Consider the following 9,833-nt stretch of genomic DNA (forward strand, 5'->3'; position numbering starts at 1 on the left):
CAAAAGGATAAATTATTTCTTTCAAAGATTGAATAGTTATAGCTATAGTTATAGTTATTATACTCTATATTTTGAGTAAATATTGGGAATATTGGGCCCTCCAAATATGGAAGGTTTGGAGAGGCTCAGCCTTAGATATTTTTCACTTAAAATACTTCATAATTAAAACTTAAAACATTTAGTTAAATTTTATATTTATTTTTCAACTTAACAACCAAAAATAATTATTACTTACTTATTTTTCACTTAATATATACAGACATTATTTATACATTCAGTCACTTAATACATTTAACAGTTAATGACTAAAAATAGAAACGAACCCTAAAAGTATTTTTAATCCACTATACTGAAATTCAGTGTATTGATGATGTATTAATGACACATCATAAGTTTTCTGACTCATTACAATGAACCATTTTATTTTTAACTTTCACATTGAAATACTAATTTATTGGTACCATAACATCATTTATGTGGAGTAATATATTAAAAAATCATTGTATTAAATAAAAAATCACAATAATAATACAAAATATAATAATACATAGTATATATCTTTTTTTAACATGTTTTGTAAAACATGTAATAGTATAGGGGCTAAAATGAAAGTTTATTATATATATATAATTAATATCGATAGGTTTTAGGTAAAATATAACAAGTATTAAAGTAAAAAACAAACAAAACAATAGGTTTTTTTCACTGAAAATCACGTGCATCATCAAAATCATCGTACATCAATTGCTTCGTAAATTTTCACTCATCAATTTAAACATTATTTAAAGGCCAAAATTTTGTTCTATTTCTTTTACTTTTATACTTGTTTTACGTACAATACCCAACTCTAACATCTATATTTCATTATAAAGATTTAACTCCCTTATATTTTTCTCAAATTATAACTTTGAATTATCCAAAATACATTTTTTTTATTCAATAATTTAAACATATCCAATTAATAAACCTATTACCTTTAATGAAATCTCTATATATAATAAAACAAGATTGTTTCTTATAAGTATATTTAGAAAGCTTTTGATGTGGCAAATCCATATTTCACCTTAAAATTTCTTTTATTTAATTATGATGTCATTTATAAATAAAATAGAAATAGCCCTTTACAAGTTTAATAAAAGTATTAATCATTTATTTAAAGAAAAAAAATTCTCTCTAATATAATATTACAAATAAAATGTATTTTTTTATTTACTTAATGCGGTAGTCTTTTTTATTTTAAAAATTATTATTGTATTAGTTGATTTATTAACTATATAGTTATTGTGTTATTAGAATTATATCAAGTTATAATTTTTTAATAACAAACATTATATAAGGGTTAGCTATTATAAAACAAGTATTAAAGTAAACAAATAAGATAAGACCTTGATCCTTAGATCATGATTAAATTGATGCACGAAGATTCACGAAGTAATTGATGCACGATGATTTTCATGATGCATGTTAATCTTCACTAAAGGAAAACCTATTGTTTTATTTGTTTTACTTTAATACTTGTTTTATTTTACCTAAAACCACATTATATATATATATATATATATATTTTATAATTTTATAATTTTAATTAACATGCCCGAGTTGATTAACTTAACTAGTAATTTAAATATAGATCTCTCAACCCTAAAAAAATAACAATACCACCTTTAACATCAATTATTTTTAACGACACCTTTAACATAAATTACTTTTACATTTACCAACATTATCGCCCCACCACCTATGAAGGCAAAAATACCCGTACCCGATGGGGAATCCGATACCCGAACCCGATTTGACCAGGGAATCCCCGAATTGGCCAGGAATGGGGACGGGGATGGGGATGTTATTCTATTCCCCAATGGGGATGGAGATGACAAACTGTAAATCCCTGATCCCCATACCCGAACCCGAAATTTACTATATATATTTATTAGATTTACTTTAAGTTTTTACATATGTTATAATTATTTTAGGTTTAGAGTTTTTTGTTTAATACTTTTAATATGTTATATTTTATTTATCATTTATTTAACATAAACATTAGTTTATATATAAAAAGAAAAGGTCGAACTGTATGTTCTACTACTTATCTTATTCTACGGTAAATTTAGTTTTGATCAAAAAATGTATACCTGATACCCGACGGGATCCCCGATATCCGATGGGGACGGGGATGGGGATTACAAGTGAAAACCCGGGATGGGGATGGGGATCAAGATCCCTAACAATCCCTACCGACACCACCACCACCACCACCACCACCACCGACACTACCTCCGTCGCCACCCGTCTTCGCCACCACTACACCTCTGTTGTTACCACATACCATTGTTACCGCATTGTTCAGACATTTGTCTAATTTAATTTAATTGCTATCGGGTATATCTTCTCATTCATTATGCCACTTGTAAGTAATATTAATCCCAAACTGAAAAACACACACATAGATTTGAATTTCATTATATATACAAAGCAATATACACAAACCGCACTCTAAGAAAAAATGTAAAAAAATAATAAAATATTCCATAGAAGTTTTCCCCCCTCGCTACTTAACTCAATACGCTGGAAGCTCGGCGTTTTAGGACACATGGAACACACTGGCCGTTAAAGACGATAAACTATGTAGGCCGGTTAGGTCAAATCAGAATCAAATTTTTTCAATTAGGTAGTGTTTTGTTCTGATCGTATTGGAATTAATTTATATTTAGTGTGTTTGGTTGTCTAAAAGTAAAGAAATATCGTTTTGAGTGTAATCATTCTCTCTTTTAATGTAAAATCCTTTTGTGAGGAGCGTGAGAAGGATTTTCATTCCGTTTGTCGCTTGAATTTCAAAAAGACAAAAAACACTCCTTCAAGTTCTAATCCTTTAAATTTTATTCCTCCAAATAATAAATTTTTTGAGAGATTTAATTGATTTCAAAAATATGATGTGAACAAAAAATGCCTTTTAGCTTTATTCAATTAGTATTGGTCGATCGATAAGCTTTTTTGGCAAAATTAGATGAAATTTCAAAATGACAGAAGTGATCTGAATTTACTAGTTGAACATTTTGGTACTCAAACTCATAGTTAACTCAGATGTCTACTTTAATAGCTCAAAGCTTTACTCGATCTATTTGGCTTTAAAATTAAAATTAATTTAAAAAAAACAAGTAACTCGAGTCCGTTAGCTAGAGTATTACACCCTTAAAGACGGTATGATTTGAAAACATCAAGACGATATTTTTAGAGGTGAAGTAGTCGACGAGTTTTATATCGTCACGTCCTAATAACTTATCCCTACAACCCGTATTTGTTTGGACTCTTTATCCAACATCTATTGTTAATCTAGTATGGAGTACAATATATACTTTCAATAAAACCAAATATGAATATTATATTTTGCTAATAATTCGGTGGTAGCATGTGAATCGAACAACATATCTTAGTGTTTGTTGCACAGTCGAAGATTGGATGTTGGAGAACGGTTTTTTGGAAGTTTTGTTGAGGTACAACAAGGAAATGACAAAAATGACCCCCCACAGATATAAATGACTGGGTTCCACACTTGAAAAGGCTGGGTTTTGAGACTTGAGTATTCCACAGAGTACTACTACTATACTGCATGGCTTTAATCTTTGGTTGGTGTATGCATTTCAATATTGGTTTTGGGTTGTTGGTATAGTTGGCTTGTCTTGATTTTTCATCCTTGTTTTGTTTTTCAGGTTGTACAGTAGTATAGTATTTTCTTGGTGTTATGATTAACTTGGCTCTTGTGAGAAACTCCATTATCATCAATTTGTTTTCTTATTGATTAACAAATAAATCCCCCTCTTAAGTTTAAGAGTCGATCAATTATTAATTAATTACTTGGACGAGTTCAAATCTTCAGATGAAAATAGTTCGATCAATCTAGTAGATACTTCAATTATTATTTTTAGTTAAATGTGGAATATTGATGTTGTTAGCTTTATATTTTGTAGTGCATGTTTTTTAATTAAGTAATTATGTTGTCCTTTGAGTTTATTATGTTGTAGATAAGGGTTTATTTTGTAATTGACCATGTACTTATTTGTAATTATGAAGGGGGTTTAAGTGTAATTTATATGCCTATATAAACCCCCACATGAAATAATACTTAACCTTTTTGCACCAAATTAATAGTAGTTCTAATATCTACATTCTCTCAAATACCTACTTTCCATTATTTCCTTTAAAGGTTCACTACACAATTTGCATACATTACAAATGTGTTAAGTGAAACCGGATATAACCTTTCACAAGAAAAGAATTACTCGTACTAGACATGGCCGGGTTTCGTTCCAAGTTCCAACTTTGCGCTTGTATGTCTTTGTCAACACTCACCTTCCCAATTCATTATTACACTTGAACTCACTTTGTTGCATACATGTTCTTCTTTTCAATATCAAGTTCATCTAATTTCATGCTCTTAAAATAGAATATTTACAAAAGAATAAATTGTTTGTGAGGCAAGATACACTTACTATTTATTCTTTAATTAATTATGTTTAATAATGTGGATCATATGCTGGAATGTTTAGTCCTATTAAATAATAGTATGTATATTAACTGGTTTAAAATCTCTTTGCAGGGAAGAATTTGAAATATAATAAGTTTTCTCCAATATTGTTCGTCCATTTGCGAGTCATGAGTCATCGATCATATACCTCCAACTCTCCAAGTGTGAATTTATCGTTGTTTTTGCTAATTCTTGTGATAATCTATTATCTATGTCAATTGGGATGTCAGAATGAAACTTCCAAACCTCATACGTTAAGGTCATATATATGTATGCTTAATGAAAATATATATATATATATAAAAAACATTTTTTTTTTAAAAGAAAAAAAAAAATTTGTTTTATTAGGATAAAAAAAAAAAAAGTTTTTTAAGGTCATATAAAAAAAAAACATGATTACCAAAATTTATGATAAAAACAAATTTGTAACTATACACATGCATTAATTCATTGATTGGTGTCAATCATCGACAATATTTTTAGGACTTAATTATATATGTGTACGTGGAAGAAAAGGCTCATGCTTGTTTATTATTCTCGATCATTTTCAAGCTAAGGGATGTATTACATCTTATTTTGCCTTTTTGGGAATTAACTCTTCCAAATTACCTGATTGCCTTAACTAGGCTTAATGAAAATATAAAAAAACATGATTACCAACTTTTATGATAAAAACAAATCTGCATAAGTCTACACATTGATTGATTGGGTGTTAGTAGGGTCAATCATCGACAAATGTTTAATTATAGGACTTTCGTGTACGTGAGAAAAAAAGGCTCACGGCTGTTTATATATTCTAGATTATTTTAAGTGATGTATTACATGTTTTTTTTTTTTTTGCCTTTTTGGGTATCAACTCTCAACATTCATATTGCAAAGGAGGTGGTTTTATGAACCATTTCCAAACAGTTAAGAAGTAGGCGTTTAAACCAGACAAACTAAAAATAAAAGATGAGACAGGAAAAATAGATGTACACACATATTATTATTAACATCTCTTTGTCGTGAATGAATCAACCAAGCTAGTATAACATTGCTTCAATTGAAAACGTCATTGTGAATGTCAAATCAAAACTGTTGCATTTCAGGTTTTCTACTTGTTTCGATGAGCAAATTAATTCGGAACTTTTTATTTTACCTTTAGCGAAGAGTAATGATAGGGGCAAACTAATTCGGAACTTCTATGTTTAAAGTTTTATAAGGAAACTCATTTTTGTTTTTGTTTATTTTTTTAAAGGACTATATTATTAAACTTTGACTAAAATACGAAATATTGTTAGTTTTTTATATTAGTCAGTCCATTAAAGGTCAACAATTTTTTTTAATTTTTTTTAACGACAAATTTGGGTTCAGCAGCATGTTTCTTTATAAATCTAACTCTGATTCCAAAGAAAACTTATAATAGGAAAACTCATGTCTTTATTCCTTGGAACATTTTACTCACACCAGGATTTGAACTCAAAAACTCTCAGTCTCAGATTCCACTATATACCAATTCATCTATTGATGATTGGTATTAAAAATGTCAACAAGTCTTGACATGTCATTAAAAATGTCTACATGGACTAATCATCTAGTCTTTTTAAAAATGATTTACTTTTAAAAAGACTAGATGATTATATGAAAGACTTTCTAATAAAGATGAAAACCAACTGGGTTGGATCAGTGGTTGGAGCTCATGCCTCTGGAAACAGAGGTCATGGGTTCGATCCTCATGCCCAGTAAGGCTGGAGGTTCTTTTCTACCTATGGTAGAACCTGGAAGCAGCCTCTCTACCTTTGATAGGGGTAAGGCTGTCTACATATCAACCTCCCCCATACACCGTCGAAGACGGTATTGGGACCCAAAACCCGTGGAAGACGGCATTAGGAGTTATTTTTACTTTCTCATAAAGATGATACATGATTTTGCTTTTATTTCACATAGCAGCCTAGTATATATGATAAACTATTTTTATTTTTTTTTGTATTTACTTTAATGTGTATAATCAAATAGACCATAAAATTAATATCGCTTAAGGCCCCAAAAAGCTTAAGCCGGCATTGAAAATGAAACTCGAATATGTTCAGTCCTTTTAAATATTTTAGGTGAAAATTTTAACTCCAAATGGAAAGAGGAACCACGTACATCTTTTTATACAAAATGGGAAAAAGAGAAATCGACTCTTCTCTTCAACCAATCAATTAACAAAATAATACTGTATAATTTATGGAAAAGAAAATAACTTCATTTCCCGAAAATTCCATAGAAATGTTATATATTTTCTTGGAATTTTTTTTTTTTTTTTATAATATCTCCATTAAAATTGCTAGCAAAGCATGCTTGACTTTTTCTTGTTAACAAGTGTAAATTTTTACGATATTTTATGTGTTTGTAGGTACATAAAAGGTATAGAAACGAGCAGGGTATGATCTTCATATTTTATCCAGAAAACGTAATTTTAACATATTTTACATCTTTCTTTAAAATTATAAAGTAGGAATAACCTACCAATGGCTAATGGGGTGATCAAACCCTAGTGTTGCCGCCATAATCTGTCATCATGTCACCACATGGACCCACAGATAATGCATGAGTTCTATGCGGTGTGTGTTTTTGCTACTAAGACAGTGCATGAGATCATTCCCTCAGTCGCTTTAAAGAGATTTTTTCTTGAAACTTTTTACTCCTTCACTCGTAGCAAGCCGGTGTGGGCATTAGAGCATTGATAGGACCTTTCCCTAATACAAGAGGATCGAGAAGGACGCATGTTGAGCTTATCAGGAGCAAGAGACTTGGTGGCAACAACCAAACTGAAATATTAGTTAATTGTGAAAATGTCATGTCAGGCGCACCTATCAGAATCAGAACAAATCATTAACACCCCCCCCCTCCCCCGATTTTTTCTATTAACATCCAAAATAAAATATATATTTTTGTGATTATATTTAAACTATAATAAGTAGTTAGTTTTTGATTATACATCATCTATGCGTATAAGTATGAATAAAAAAATTAAAAAACTAATATATATATATATATATATATATAGAGAGAGAGAGAGAGAGAAAAGTGAATATAAGGTTGTCCGGCATCTAATTTTAGGTATGAAACCCCTCACATACTAATTTTTTAATATTTGTTGAATTTTAAATAAATCACATGGTCCCATGAATTTTATGGATTAAAAAAATATATGTGAGTGTTCTACACCTAAGTTTAGCTACCTAACAGCGTTATATATATATATATATATATTACTTCCGAAGGTAAATAAAGGATTATATGTTTATGGAAAAGTTAAATTAGGGACTCCTTATTTTAGGGACACTTCTCAATCATTCATTTTTCACTATCTTCGACCACCATCACCATCACCACCACCATCATCTCCGACCACCGCCATGATCCTCCGGCGACGGCGACCACCGTCACCACGACTTACAACTATCATCACCATCATCTTCGATCACCATTATCCTTTGACGACGACGACCATCGCCACCATGGCTTACACATGTGTAAGTTACAACTTACAACTTACACATGTATAAGTTATATGTCGCTAATGGTCCTTAATTTAAGGAGCCCCTAATCTAACCCATCCATATATGTATATACTTAAAATAGTGTAAGGTCTGAAAATGTATATTTATTTTAAAGTTTTGCTTTGGAAGCACCTAGTTATATGTTTCTAGAAGCATATATGTTATTCCTGTATGTATATTAAGACCTTTTCAAGTTTTTTTTCTCTTTATTGCATATGAGCAAAGACATATTTTGGAAAATATTAAACAAAGCCTTTAGGGTTTTATTTAACGTGCATAAAAAGATTGTACATTTCCATATTTAAAGTCCACCCCTGAATTTTATGGTAACTAATTAATGCATTTTAACAAAAACCTTAGGGACCGTTTGCTTCGCAGAATTTTTTTTGAAAAAATTAGAATCTGTCAAAGGAAATCGAATTTGATGGAATTAGAATTGGGATTTGAATATGTTGGAATCTGATGAAATTGAAGTTTTATTGAATTATAAACTTTTGTGTTTGGTTGAATGGAATTGAATGGAATTCATAATATTAATTATAAAAATAATAATAATAATAAAAATTGAAATACATTTTTTTAATTTTTAATATTCTACAGATTATAAAAATTATAATAAATATATTATTAATTTTTTATAAAATATAAATTTTTTTATAGAATAATATTAAATTTTTTAAACTAAAGTTAGTTTTTTAATAAGAATTTTTTTATTAAATAGTAATAAATTTTTATAAAATTTTAAATATTTTTATACAATAATTATAAATACTTATATAAATATTATATAAATTTGTAATATAAATATAAATAAATATAAATATTTATATAATATATATTATTATATAAATATTTATATAATAATATATATATATTATTCTATGAATAAATATTTATATAATAATATAAATATTATTATATATATTATTATATTTTTATAAAATAATATTTTTATCGAATAGTATTAAAATTTACAAGCTAAAATTAGATTTTTATAATAAAAATGACTTTAATAAGTAGTAATAAACTTTATAAGTATTATTTATCTTTTTATAAAATTAATAATTTTTTAACTAATATGAAGTAAGTATTAACAATAATATTAATAATGTAATAATGATAATTATTACTATAGTTTTATAAATATAATAATTTTAACAGAAATAATGATAATAAACATGGTTTTGAAATATATTATAATAATTTTAATAATATCAAAACTCAAAAATCAAAAAAATAAAAATAAAAAAACGAAAACTTGAAATCCAAAGAAATTTCAAACTTTCCATAAAAAATGTGAAGGAATTTTGAATTCCATTATATGATGGAATTTAAAGGAATCTAATTCCAATTTTATACGAACCAAAATGAAATGGAATCTGAATTCCATTCTGTTAACCAAACAAGATGTGGAATAAAATTCAGATTCAATTCCATTGAATTTCTTAGAATTCTGCGAAACAAACACCCCTTAAGGCTTCGTTAGCAAATTTATTATTATATATCCATGGGTTATAGTAACTTTTTAACATATTTGTAGTGAACCAGTGATTATTGTCTCTGTGTTTTTCTTGAACGCTTGTTTGTTTTGAACAGTAAAGCTAGTGTATTTGTCGTAGTATAGTAACATATTCGTGTCGTAATGATTATAATTATTATTGTCTATATGTTTTCCTTGAACACTGACCATTTTATTTTTTTTGAACAGTAAACTAGTATAATTCATATACGTAGTGATTATTGTCTATGTATGAACAATTGAACACTATGCCTTGTTTTTTGTT

This window comes from Erigeron canadensis, chromosome 2, assembly GCF_010389155.1.
Source record: "Erigeron canadensis isolate Cc75 chromosome 2, C_canadensis_v1, whole genome shotgun sequence".
NCBI classification, from domain to species: Eukaryota; Viridiplantae; Streptophyta; class Magnoliopsida; order Asterales; family Asteraceae; genus Erigeron; species Erigeron canadensis.